Source organism: Palaemon carinicauda, chromosome 31 (assembly GCF_036898095.1).
Source record: "Palaemon carinicauda isolate YSFRI2023 chromosome 31, ASM3689809v2, whole genome shotgun sequence".
Taxonomy (NCBI): domain Eukaryota; kingdom Metazoa; phylum Arthropoda; class Malacostraca; order Decapoda; family Palaemonidae; genus Palaemon; species Palaemon carinicauda.
The window spans coordinates 40,018,596-40,033,896 of NC_090755.1; the positions used below are offsets into that span (position 1 = coordinate 40,018,596).

Below are 15,301 nucleotides of genomic sequence, written 5' to 3' on the forward strand. Positions count from 1 at the left end.
GATAAATATAGGTTAATAAATAAGTTTCGTTTCTCATTACTTGGTAATCATTCGAGAACAATGAAGGTGTTCGGACAAAAATACCTCCGACCAATCAGGTATCTGGAACCTTTCCGAGCTAAAAGGGGACCCTGGTAAGTCAAGTACAAATATGCACCGCTATAAAAAATAGAGTATAGTTGATAGTTTGATACTCGGCATTCGATTAATGATAAATTTTGCACATTTAGACGTGTTTTTCATATTCAAATAAGCCATATATATTTTCAATACATTAATGTCTGGATTCTCTTAATGACCTTGGGATCAGAGCCCCAGGCGAAATCACACAAAGTCAAGAGCTTGTGAACGGCCGGGAATCGAACTCTGGTCCGGCAAGCTTGTATAGACAGTGACTACCACTTGGCCACAAAGAAACACAAAAATCAATGACAATTCTTCTCTACTTATTCCTGTCGAATTCAGGTGTTTTGTACATAGAATTGAAATCAACATATCTTCACCATCGTAGCAAATTGGTAGTTTGTTAAATGGCATTCGATTAATGATAAATTTTGCACATTTAGACGTGTTTTTCATATTCAATTAAGTAATATATATTTTCGATACCCTAATGTTTGAATTCTCTTAACAACCTGGGGATCAGAGCTACAGGCGAAATCACACAGAGACAAGAGCTTTTGACCGGACGGAAATCGAACCCTGGTCCGGCAATCTTGTATAGACAGTAAATACCACTTGGCCACGAAGAAAGATAAAAATCAATGACAATTCTTCTGTACTTATACATGTCGAATTCATGTGTTTTGTACTTAAAATTAAAATCAACCTATCTTCACCATCGTAGCTAATTAGTAGTTTGTTACTTGGCATTCGATTAATGATAAAATTTGCACATTTAGATGTTTTTTTCATATTCAAATAAGCCATATATATTTTCGATACATCAATGTCTGGATTCTCTTAATGACCTCGGGATCAGAGCCCCAGGCGAAATCACACAAAGACATGAGCTTGAGAACGGCCAGGAATCGAACCCTTATCCGGCAAGCTTGTATAGACAGTGCCTACCACTTGGCCACAAAGAAACACAAAAATCAATGACAATTCTTCTGTACTTATTCTTGTCGAATTCAGGTGTTTTGTACTTAGAATTGAAATCAACATATCTTCACCATCGTAGCTAATTGGTAGTTTGTTAAATGGCCTTTGATTAATGATGAATTTGCACATTTAGACGTGTTTTTCATATTCAAATAAGCCACATATATTTTCGATACCTTAATGTCTGGATTCTCTTGATGACTTCGGGATCAGAGCCCCAGGAGAAATCACACAAAGACAAGAGCTTTTGACCGGCCGGGAATCGAACCATGGTCCGGCAGCTTGTATAGACAGAGACTACCACTTGGCCACGAAGAAAGATAAAAATCAATGACAATTCTTCTGTACTTATACCTGTCGAATTCAGGTGTTTTGTTCTTAGAATTGAAATCAACATATCTTCACCATCGTAGCTAATTGGTAGTTTGTTAAATGGCATTCGAATAATGATAAATTTTACACATTTAGACGTGTTTTTCATATTCAAATAAGCCACATATATTTTCGATACATTTATGTCTGGATTCTCTTAACGACCTCGGGATCAGAGCCCCAGGCGAAATCACACAAAGACAAGAGCTTTTGACATACCGGGAATCGAACCCTGGTCCGGCAAGCTTGTATAGATAGTGACTACCTCTTTGCCAAGAAGAAATATAAAAGTCAATGACAATTCTTCTGTACTTACACCTGTCGAATCCAGGTGTTTTGTACTTAGAATTGAAATCAATCTATCTTCACCATCGTAGCTAATTGGTAGTTTGTTACTTGGCATTCGATTAATGATAAATTTTGCACATTTAGACATGTTTTTCATATTTAAATAAGCCATTTATATTCTTTATACATTAATGTCTGGATTCTCTTAACGACCTTGGAATCAGAGCTCCAGTCGAAATCACACGAAGAAAGATCTTTTGACCGGCCGGGAATCGAACCCTGGTCCGGCAAGCTTGTATAGACAGTGACTACCACTTGGCCACGAAAAAATATTAAAGCCAATGACAATTCTTCTGTACTTATACCTCTCAAATTCAGGTGTTTTGTACTTAGAATTGAAATCAACATATCTTCACCATCGTAGCTAATTGGAAGTTTGTTAAATGGCCTTCGATTAATGATAAATTTGCACATTTAGACGTGTTTTTCATATTCAAATAAGCCATATATATTTTCGATACCTGAATGTCTGGATTCTCTTGATGACTTCTGGATCAGAGCCCCAGGCGAAATCACACAAAGACAAGAGCTTGTGACCGGCCGGGAATCCAACCCTGGTCCGGCAGCTTGTATAGACAGAGACTACCACTTGCCCACGAAGAAAGATAAAAATCAATGACAATTCTTCTGTACTTATACCTGTCGAATTCAGGTGTTTTGTTCTTAGAATTGAAATCAACATATCTTCACAATCATAGCTAATTGATAGTTTGATACTTGGCATTCGATTAATGATAAATTTTGCACATTTAGATGTGTTTTTCATATTCAAATAAGCCACATATATTTTCGATACATTTATGTCTGGATTCTCTTAACGACCTCGGGATCAGAGCCCCAGGCGAAATCACACAAAGACAAGAGCTTTTGACATACTGGGAATCGAACCCTGGTCCGGCAAGCTTGTATAGATAGTGACTACCTCTTTGCCAAGAAGAAATATAAAAGTCAATGACAATTCTTCTGTACTTACACCTGTCGAATCCAGGTGTTTTGTACTTAGAATTGAAATCAACCTATCTTCACCATCGTAGCTAATTGGTAGTTTGTTACTTGGCATTCGATTAATGATAAATTTTGCATATTTAGACATGTTTTTCATATTCAAATAAGCTATATATATTCTTTATACATTAATGTCTGGATTCTCTTAACGACCTTGGAATCAGAGCTCCAGTCTAAATCAACCGAAGACAAGAGCTTTTGACCGGCCGGGAATCGAACCCTGGTCCGGCAAGCTTGTAGAGAAAGTGACTACCACTTGGCCACGAAAAAATATTAAAGCCAATGACAAGTCTTCTGTACTTATACCTGTCAAATTCAGGTGTTTTGTACTTAGAATTGAAATCAACATATCTTCACCCTCGTAGCTAATTGGTATTTTGTTACTTGGCATTCGATTAATGATAAATTTGCACATTTAGACGTGTTTTTCATATTCAAATAAGCCATATATATTTTCGATACCTGAATGTCTGGAATCTCTTGATGACTTCGGGATCAGAGCCCCAGGCGAAATCACACAAAGACAAGAGCTTGTGACCGGCCGGGAATCCAACCATGGTCCGGCAGCTTGTATAGACAGAGACTACCACTTGGCCACGAAGAAAGATAAAAATCAATGACAATTCTTCTGTACTTATACCTGTCGAATTCAGGTGTTTTGTTCTTAGATTTGAAATCAACATATCTTCACAATCATAGCTAATTGATAGTTTGATACTTGGCATTCGATTAATGATAAATTTTGCACATTTAGATGTGTTTTTCATATTCAAAAAAGCCACATATATTTTCGATACATTTATGTCTGGATTCTCTTAACGACCTCGGGATCAGAGCCCCAGGCGAAATCACACAAAGACAAGAGCTTTTGACATACCGGGAATCGAACCCTGGTCCGGCAAGCTTGTATAGATAGTGACTACCTCTTTGCCAAGAAGAAATATAAAAGTCAATGACAATTCTTCTGTACTTACACCTGTCGAATCCAGGTGTTTTGTACTTAGAATTGAAATCAACCTATCTTCACCATCGTAGCTAATTGGTAGTTTGTTACTTGGCATTCGATTAATGATAAATTTTGCACATTTAGACATGTTTTTCATATTCAAATAAGCCATATATATTCTTTATACATTAATGTCTGGATTCTCTTAACGACCTTGGAATCAGAGCTCCAGTCGAAATCAAACGAAGACAAGAAGTTTTGAACGGCCGGGAATCGAACCCTGGTCCGGCAAGCTTGTAGAGAAAGTGACTACCTCTTGGCCACGAAAAAATATTAAAGCCAATGACAAGTCTTCTGTACTTATACCTGTCAAATTCAGGTGTTTTGTACTTAGAATTGAAATCAACATATCTTCACCATCGTAGCTAATTGGTATTTTGTTACTTGGCATTCGATTAATGATAAATTTTGCACATTTAGTCATGTTTTTTTTTTTCAAATAAGCCATATATATTTTCGATACCTTAATGTCTGGATTCTCTTGATGACTTCGGGATCAGAGCCCCAGGCGAAATCACACAAAGACAAGAACTTGTGACCAGCCGGGAATCGAACCCTGGTCCTGCAAGCTTGTATAGACAGTGACTACCACTCAGCAACGAAGAAAGATAAAAGTCAATGAGAATTCTTCTGTACTTATACCTGTCGAGTTCAGATGTTTTGTACTTAGAATTGAAATCAACATATCTTCACCATCATAGCTAATTGATAGTTTGATACTTGGCATTTGATTAATGATAAATTTTGCACATTTAGACGTGTTTTTCATATTCAAATAAGCCATAAATATTTTGGATACATTAATGTCTGGATTCTCTTAACGACCTCGGGATCAGAGCCCGCGGCCAAATCACGCAAAGACAAGAGCTTCTGACATGTCGAGAATCGAACCCTGTTCTGGCAAGCTTGTATAGACAGTAACTACCACTTGGCCACGAAGAAACATAAAAATCAATGACAATTCTTCTGTACTTATACCTGTCGAATTCAGGAGTTTTTTTTACTTAGAATTGAAATCAACCTATCTTCACCATCGTAGCTAATTGGTAGTTTGTTACTTGGCATTCGATTAATGATAAATTTTGCACATTTAGATGTGTTTTTCATATTCAAATAAGCCATATATATTTTCGATACATTAATGTCTGGATTCTCTTAATGACCTCGGGATCAGAGCCCCAGGCGAAATCACACAAACACAAGAGCTTGTGAACATCCGGGAATCGAAACCTGGTCCGGCAGCTTGTATAGACAGTGACTACCACTTGGCCACGAAGAAAGATAAAAATCAATGACAATTCTTCTGTACTTATACCTGTCGAATTCCGGAGTTTTGTACTTAGAATTAAAATCAACCTATCTTCACCATCTTAGCTAATTAGTAGTTTGTTACTTGGCACTCGATTAATGATAAATTTTGCAAATTTAGACGTGTTTTTCATATTCAATTAAGCCATATATATTTTCGATACATTAATGTCTGGATTCTCTTAACGACCTCGGGATCAGAGCCCCAGGCAAAATCACACAAACACAAGAGCTTGTGACCGGCCGGGAATCGAACCCTGGTCCGGCAAGCTTGTATAGACAGTGACTACCACTTGGCTACAAAAGAAACACAAAAATCAATGACAATTCTTCTCTACTTATACCTTTCGAATTCAGGTGTTTTTTAATTAGAATTGAAATCAACATATCCTCACCATCGTAGCTAATTAGTAGTTTGTTGAAAGGCATTCGATTAATGATATATTTTGCACATTTAGACGTGTTTTTCATATTCTAATAAGCCATATATATTTTCGATACATTGATGTCTGGATTCTCTTAACGACCTCGGGATCAGAGCCCCAGGCAAAATCACACAAAGACAATAGCTTATGACCGGCCGGGAATCAAACCCTGGTCCTGCAAGCTTGTATAGACAGTGACTAGCACTTGGCCACAAAGAAACACAAAAAACAAAGAGAATTCTTTTGTACTTATACCTGTCGAATTCAGGTGTTTTGTACTTAGAATTGAAATCAACATATCTTCACCATCGTAGCTAATTGGTAGTTTGTTAAATGACATTCGATTAATGATAAATTTGCACATTTAGACGTGTATTTTTATATTCAAATAAGCCATATATATTTTTGATACATTAATGTCTGGATTCTCTTAACGACTTCGGGATCAGAGCCCCAGGCGAAATCACACAAGGACAAGAGCTTGTGACCGGCCGGGAATCGAACCCTGGTCCGGCAATCTTGTATAGACAGTAAATACCACTTGTCCACAAAGAAAGATAAAAGTCAGTTACAATTCTTCTGTACTAATACCGGTCGAATTCAGGTGTTTTGTACTTTGAATTGAAATCAACATATCTTCATCATCGTAGCTAATTGATAGTTTGTTACTTGGCATTCTATTCATTATAAATTTTGCACATTTAGACAAGTTTTTCATATTCAAATAAGCCATATACAATTTCGATACATTAATGTCTGGATTCTCTTAACGATCTCGGGATCAGAGCCCCAGGCAAAATCACAAAAAGACAAGAGCTTGTGACCGGCCGGGAATTGAACCCTGGTCCGGCAGCTTGTATAGACACTGACTACCACTTGGCCACGAAGAAAGATAAAAATCAATGACAATTCTTTTGTACTTATACATGTCGAATTCATGTGTTTTGTACTTAAAATTAAAATCAACCTATCTTCACCATCGTAGCTAATTAGTAGTTTGTTACTTGGCATTCGATTAATGATAAATTTTGCACATTTAGATGTTTTTTTCATATTCAAATAAGCCATATATATTTTCGATACATCAATGTCTGGATTCTCTTAATGACCTCGGGATCAGAGCCCCAGGCGAAATCACACAAAGACATGAGCTTGAGAACGGCCAGGAATCGAACCCATATCCGGCAAGCTTGTATAGACAGTGCCTACCACTTGGCCACAAAGAAACACAAAAATCAATGACAATTCTTCTGTACTTATTCTTGTCGAATTCAGGGGTTTTGTACTTAGAATTGAAATCAACATATCTTCACCATCGTAGCTAATTGGTAGTTTGTTAAATGGCCTTCGATTAATGATGAATTTGCACATTTAGACGTGTTTTTCATATTCAAATAAGCCACATATATTTTCGATACCTTAATGTCTGGATTCTCTTGATGACTTCGGGATCAGAGCCCCAGGAGAAATCACACAAAGACAAGAGCTTTTGACCGGCCGGGAATCGAACCATGGTCCGGCAGCTTGTATAGACAGAGACTACCACTTGGCCACGAAGAAAGATAAAAATCAATGACAATTCTTCTGTACTTATACCTGTCGAATTCAGGTGTTTTGTTCTTAGAATTGAAATCAACATATCTTCACCATCGTAGCTAATTGGTAGTTTGTTAAATGGCATTCAAATAATGATAAATTTTACACATTTAGACGTGTTTTTCATATTCAAATAAGCCACATATATTTTCGATACATTTATGTCTGGATTCTCTTAACGACCTCGGGATCAGAGCCCCAGGCGAAATCACACAAAGACAAGAGCTTTTGACATACCGGGAATCGAACCCTGGTCCGGCAAGCTTGTATAGATAGTGACTACCTCTTTGCCAAGAAGAAATATAAAAGTCAATGACAATTCTTCTGTACTTACACCTGTCGAATCCAGGTGTTTTGTACTTAGAATTGAAATCAATCTATCTTCCATCGTAGCTAATTGGTAGTTTGTTACTTGGCATTCGATTAATGATAAATTTTGCACATTTAGACATGTTTTTCATATTTAAATAAGCCATATATATTCTTTATACATTAATGTCTGGATTCTCTTAACGACCTTGGAATCAGAGCTCCAGTCGAAATCACACGGAGAAAGATCTTTTGACCGGCCGGGAATCGAACCCTGGTCCGGCAAGCTTGTATAGACAGTGACTACCACTTGGCCACGAAAAAATATTAAAGCCAATGACAATTCTTCTGTACTTATACCTCTCAAATTCAGGTGTTTTGTACTTAGAATTGAAATCAACATATCTTCACCATCGTAGCTAATTGGAAGTTTGTTAAATGGCCTTCGATTAATGATAAATTTGCACATTTAGACGTGTTTTTCATATTCAAATAAGCCATATATATTTCCGATACCTGAATGTCTGGATTCTCTTGATGACTTCTGGATCAGAGCCCCAGGCGAAATCACACAAAGACAAGAGCTTGTGACCGGCCGGGAATCCAACCATGGTCCGGCAGCTTGTATAGACAGAGACTACCACTTGCCCACGAAGAAAGATAAAAATCAATGACAATTCTTCTGTACTTATACCTGTCGAATTCAGGTGTTTTGTTCTTAGAATTGAAATCAACATATCTTCACAATCATAGCTAATTGATAGTTTGATACTTGGCATTCGATTAATGATAAATTTTGCACATTTAGATGTGTTTTTCATATTCAAATAAGCCACATATATTTTCGATACATTTATGTCTGGATTCTCTTAACGACCTCGGGATCAGAGCCCCAGGTGAAATCACACAAAGACAAGAGCTTTTGACATACTGGGAATCGAACCCTGGTCCGGCAAGCTTGTATAGATAGTGACTACCTCTTTACTAAGAAGAAATATAAAAGTCAATGACAAGTCTTCTGTACTTATACCTGTCAAATTCAGGTGTTTTGTACTTAGAATTGAAATCAACATATCTTCACCATTGTAGCTAATTGGTATTTTGTTACTTGGCATTTGATTAATGATAAATTTGCACATTTAGACGTGTTTTTCATATTCAAATAAGCCATATATATTTTCGATACCTGAATGTCTGGATTCTCTTGATGACTTCGGGATCAGAGCCCCAGGCGAAATCACACAAAGACAAGAGCTTGTGACCGGCCGGGAATCCAACCATGGTCCGGCAGCTTGTATAGACAGAGACTACCACTTGGCCACGAAGAAAGATAAAAATCAATGACAATTCTTCTGTACTTATACCTGTCGAATTCAGGTGTTTTGTTCTTAGATTTGAAATCAACATATCTTCACAATCATAGCTAATTGATAGTTTGATACTTGGCATTCGATTAATGATAAATTTTGCACATTTAGATGTGTTTTTCATATTCAAAAAAGCCACATATATTTTCGATACATTTATGTCTGGATTCTCTTAACGACCTCGGGATCAGAGCCCCAGGCGAAATCACACAAAGACAAGAGCTTTTGACATACCGGGAATCGAACCCTGGTCCGGCAAGCTTGTATAGATAGTGACTACCTCTTTGCCAAGAAGAAATATAAAAGTCAATGACAATTCTTCTGTACTTACACCAGTCGAATCCAGGTGTTTTGTACTTAGAATTGAAATCAACCTATCTTCACCATCGTAGCTAATTGGTAGTTTGTTACTTGGCATTCGATTAATGATAAATTTTGCACATTTAGACATGTTTTTCATATTCCAATAAGCCATATATATTCTTTATACATTAATGTCTGGATTCTCTTAACGACCTTGGAATCAGAGCTCCAGTCGAAATCAAACGAAGACAAGAGCTTTTGACCGGCCGGGAATCGAACCCTGGTCCGGCAAGCTTGTAGAGAAAGTGACTACCTCTTGGCCACGAAAAAATATTAAAGCCAATGACAAGTCTTCTGTACTTATACCTGTCAAATTCAGGTGTTTTGTACTTAGAATTGAAATCAACATATCTTCACCATCGTAGCTAATTGGTATTTTGTTACTTGGCATTCGATTAATGATAAATTTTGCACATTTAGTCATGTTTTTTTTTTTCAAATAAGCCATATATATTTTCGATACCTTAATGTCTGGATTCTCTTGATGACTTCGGGATCAGAGCCCCAGGCGAAATCACACAAAGACAAGAACTTGTGACCAGCCGGGAATCGAACCCTGGTCCTGCAAGCTTGTATAGACAGTGACTACCACTCAGCAACGAAGAAAGATAAAAGTCAATGAGAATTCTTCTGTACTTATACCTGTCGAGTTCAGATGTTTTGTACTTAGAATTGAAATCAACATATCTTCACCATCATAGCTAATTGATAGTTTGATACTTGGCATTTGATTAATGATAAATTTTGCACATTTAGACGTGTTTTTCATATTCAAATAAGCCATAAATATTTTGGATACATTAATGTCTGGATTCTCTTAACGACCTCGGGATCAGAGCCCGCGGCCAAATCACGCAAAGACAAGAGCTTCTGACATGTCGAGAATCGAACCCTGGTCCGGCAAGCTTGTATAGACAGTAACTACCACTTGGCCACGAAGAAACGTAAAAATCAATGACAATTCTTCTGTACTTATACCTGTCGAATTCAGGAGTTTTTTTTACTTAGAATTGGAATCAACCTATCTTCACCATCGTAGCTAATTGGTAGTTTGTTACTTGGCATTCGATTAATGATAAATTTTGCACATTTAGATGTGTTTTTCATATTCAAATAAGCCATATATATTTTCGATACATTAATGTCTGGATTCTCTTAATGACCTCGGGATCAGAGCCCCAGGCGAAATCACACAAACACAAGAGCTTGTGAACATCCGGGAATCGAATCCTGGTCCGGCAGCTTGTATAGACAGTGACTACCACTTGGCCACGAAGAAAGATAAAAATCAATGACAATTCTTCTGTACTTATACCTGTCGAATTCCGGTGTTTTGTACTTAGAATTAAAATCAACCTATCTTCACCATCTTAGCTAATTGGTAGTTTGTTACTTGGCACTCGATTAATGATAAATTTTGCAAATTTAGTCGTGTTTTTCATATTCAATTAAGCCATATATATTTACGATACATTAATGTCTGGATTCTCTTAACGATCTCGGGATCAGAGCCCCAGGCAAAATCACACAAACACAAGAGCTTGTGACCGGCCGGGAATCGAACCCTGGTCCGGCAAGCTTGTATAGACAGTGACTACCACTTGGCTACAAAAGAAACACAAAAATCAATGACAATTCTTCTCTACTTATACCTGTCGAATTCAGGTGTTTTTTACTTAGAATTGAAATCAACATATCTTCACCATCTTAGCTAATTAGTAGTTTGTTGAAAGGCATTCGATTAATGATAAATTTTGCACATTTAGACGTGTTTTTCATATTCAATTAAGCCATATATATTTTCGATACATTAATGTCTGGATTCTCTTAACGACCTAGGGATCAGAGCCCCAGTCAAAATCACACAAACACAAGAGCTTGTGACCGGCCGGGAATCGAACCCTGGTCCGGCAAGCTTGTATAGACAGTGACTACCACTTGGCTACAAAGAAGCACAAAAATCAATGACAATTCTTCAGTACTTATACCTGTCGAATTCAGGTGTTTTTTTACTTAGAATTGAAATCAACATATCTTCACCATCACAGCTAATTAGTAGTTTGTTGAAAGGCATTCGATTAATGATAAATTTTGCACATTTAGACGTGTTTTTCATATTCAATTAAGCCATATATATTTTCGATACATTAATGTCTGGATTCTCTTAAAGACCTCGGGATTAAAGCCCCAGGCAAAATCACACAAAGACAAGAGCTTGTGACCAGCCGGGATTCGAACCCTGGTCCTGCAAGCTTGTATAGACAGTGACTACCACTTGGCAACGAAGAAAGATAGAAGTCAATGACAATTCTTTTGTACTTATACATGTCAAATTCAGATGTTTTGTACTTAGAATTGAAATCAACATATCTTCACCATTGTAGCTAGTTGATAGTTTGATACTTGGCATTCGATTAATGTTATATTTTGCACATTTAGACGTGTTTTTCATATTCAAATAAGCCATATATATTTTAGATACATTAATGTTTGGATTCTCTTAACGACCTCGGGATCAGAGCCCCAGGCGAAATCACGCAAAGAGTAGAACTTGTGACATGCTGAAAAACGAACCCTGGTCCGGCAAGCTTGTATAGACAGTGACTACCACTTGGCCTCGAAGAAATATAAAAATCAATGACAATTCTTCTGTTCTTATACCTGTTGAATTCAGGAGTTTTGTACTTAGAATTGAAATCAACCTATCTTCACCATCGTAGCTAATTGGTAGTTTCTTACTTGGCATTCGATTAATGATAAATATTGCACAAAAAGACAAGTTTTTCATATTCAAATAAGCCATATATAATTTCGATACATTAATGTCTGGATTCTCTTAACAATCTCGGGATCAGAGCCCCAGGCAAAATCACAAAAAGACAAGAGTTTGTGACCGGCCGGGAATCGAACCCTGGTCCGTCAGCTTGTATAGACAGTGACTACCACTTGGCCACAAAGAAAGATAAAAATCACTGACAATTCGTCTCTACTTATACCTGTCGAATTCAGGTGTTTTGTACTTAGAATTAAAATCAACCTATCTTCACAATCGTAGCTAATTGGTAGTTTGTTAAATGGCATTCGATTAATGATTAATTTTACACATTTAGACATGTTTTTCATATTCGAATAAGCCATATATATTTTCGATACATTAATGCCTGGATCTCTTAAAGACCTCGGGATCAGAGCTCCAGGCGAAATCACACGGAGACAAGAGCTTTTGACAGGCCGGGAATCGAACCCTGATCCGGCAATCTTGTATAGACAGTGATTACCACGTGGCCACGAAGAAAGATAAAAGTCAGTTACAATTCTTCTGTACTAATACCTGTCGAATTCCCTTGTTTTGTATTTAGAATTGAAATCAACCTATCTTCACTATCGTAGTTAATTGATAGTTTGTTACTTGGCATTCGATTAATGATAAATTTTCCACATTTAGACGTACTTTTCATATTCAAATAAGCCATATATATTTTCGATACATTAATGTCTGGATTCTCTTAACGACCTCGGGATCAGAGCCCCAGGCAAAATCACACAAAGACAAGAGCTTGTGACCGGCCAGGAATCGAACCCTGGTCCTGCAAGCTTGTATAGACAGTGACTACCACTTGGCCACAAAGAAACACAAAAATCAATGACAATTCTTTTGTTTTTATTCCTGTTGAATTCAGGTGTTTTGTACTTAGAATTGAAATCAACATATCTTCACCATCGTAGCTAATTGGTAGTTTGTTAAATGGCATTCGATTAATGATAAATTTGCACATTTAGACGTGTTTTTCATATTCAAATAAGCCATATATATTTTCGATATATTTGTGTCTGGATTCTCTTAATGACTTCGGGATCAGAGCCCCAGGCGAAATCCCACAAAGACAAGAGCTTGTGACCGGCCAGGAATCCAACCCTGGTCCTGCAAGCTTGTATAGACAGTGACTACCACTTGGCCACAAAGAAACACAAAAATCAATGACAATTCTTTTGTACTTATTCATGTCGAATTCAGGTGTTTTGTACTTAGAATTGAAATCAACATATCTTCACCATCGTAGCTAATTGGTTTTTTGTTAAATGGTATTCGATTAATGATAAATTTGCACATTTAGATGTGTTTTTCATATTCAAATAAGCCACATATATTTTCGATACATTTATGTCTGGATTCTCTTAACGACCTCGGGATCAGAGCCCCAGGCGAAATCACAAAAAGACAAGAGCTTTTGACATACCGGGAATCGAACCCTTGTCCGGCAAGCTTGTATAGATAGTGACTACCTCTTTGCCAAGAAGAAATATAAAAGTCAATGACAATTCTTCTGTAATTACACCTGTCGAATCAAGGTGTTTTGTACTTAGAATTGAAATCAACCTATCTTCACCATCGTAGCTAATTGGTAGTTTGTTAATTGGCATTCGATTAATGATAAATTTTGCACATTTAGACATGTTTTTCATATTCAAATAAGCCATATATATTCTTTATACATTAATATCTGGATTCTCTTAACGACCTTGGAATCAGAACTCAAGTCAAAATCACACGGAGACAAGAGCTTTTGACCGGCCGGGAATCGAACCCTGGTCCGGCAAGCTTGTATAGACAGTGACTACCACTTGACCACGAAAAAATATTGAAGCCAATGACAATTCTTCTGTACTTATACCTGTCAAATTCAGGTGTTTTGTACTTAGAATTGAAATCAACATATCTTCACCATCGTAGCTAATTGGTATTTACTTACTTGGCATTCGATTAATGATAAATTTTGCACATTTAGTCATGTTTTTCCTTTTCAAATAAGCCATATATATTTTCGATACATTAATGTCTGGATTCTCTTAACGACCTCAGGATCAAAGCCCCAGGCGAAATCACACAAAGACAAGAACTTGTGACCTGCCGGGAATCGAACCCTGTTCCTGCAAGCTTGTATAGACAGTGACTACCACCCAGCAACGAAGAAAGATAAAAGTCAATGACAATTCTTCTGTACTTATACCTGTCGAGTTCAGAGGTTTTGTACTTAGAATTGAAATCAACATATCTTCACCATCATAGCTAATTGATTGTTTGATACTTGGCATTCGATTGATGATAAATTTTGCACATTTAGACGTGTTTTTCATATTCAAATAAGCCATATATATTTTAGATACATTAATGTTTGGATTCTCTTGACGACCTCGGGATCAGAGCCCCAGGCGAAATCACGCAAAGAGAAGAACTTGTGACATGCTGAAAAACGAACCCTGGTCTGGCAAGCTTGTATAGACAGTGACTACCACTTGGCCTCGAAGAAATATAAAAATCAATGACAATTCTTCTGTTCTTATACCTGTTGAATTCAGGAGTTTTGTACTTAGAATTGAAATCAACCTATCTTCACCATCGTAGCTAATTGGTAGTTTGTTACTTGGCATTCGATTAATGATAAATATTGCACAAAAAGACAAGTTTTTCATATTCAAATAAGCCATATATAATTTCGATACATTAATGTCTGGATTCTCTTAACAATCTCGGGATCAGAGCCCCAGGCAAAATCACAAAAAGACAAGAGTTTGTGACCGGCCGGGAATCGAACCCTGGTCCGTCACCTTGTATAGACAGTGACTACCACTTGGCCACAAAGAAAGATAAAAATCACTGACAATTCGTCTCTACTTATACCTGTCGAATTCAGGTGTTTTGAACTTAGAATTAAAATCAACCTATCTTCACCATCGTAGCTAATTAGTAGTTTGTTACTTGGCATTCAATTAATGATAAATTTTGCACATTTAGACGTGTTTTTCATATTCAAATAAGCCATATATATTTTCGATACATTAATGTCTGGATTCTCTTAATGACCTCGGATCAGAGCCCCAGGCGAAATCACACAAAGACAAGAGCTTGTGAACGGCCGGGAATCGAACCCTGGTCCGGCAAGCTTTTATAGACATTGACTACCACTTGGCCACAAAGAAACACAAAAATCCATGACAATTCTTCTGTACTTATTCCTGTCGAATTCAGGTGTTTTGTACCTAGAATTGAAATCAACATATCTTCACAATCGTAGCTAATTGGTAGTTTGTTAAATGGC

General features: G+C 37.0%; 1 pseudogene; it reads left to right on the top strand.

Moving 5' to 3' along the window:
• Nucleotides 1-15,301, top strand: part of LOC137624684 (NADH-ubiquinone oxidoreductase chain 1-like) — a 193,394-nt pseudogene that overhangs the window by 176,440 nt on the left and 1,653 nt on the right.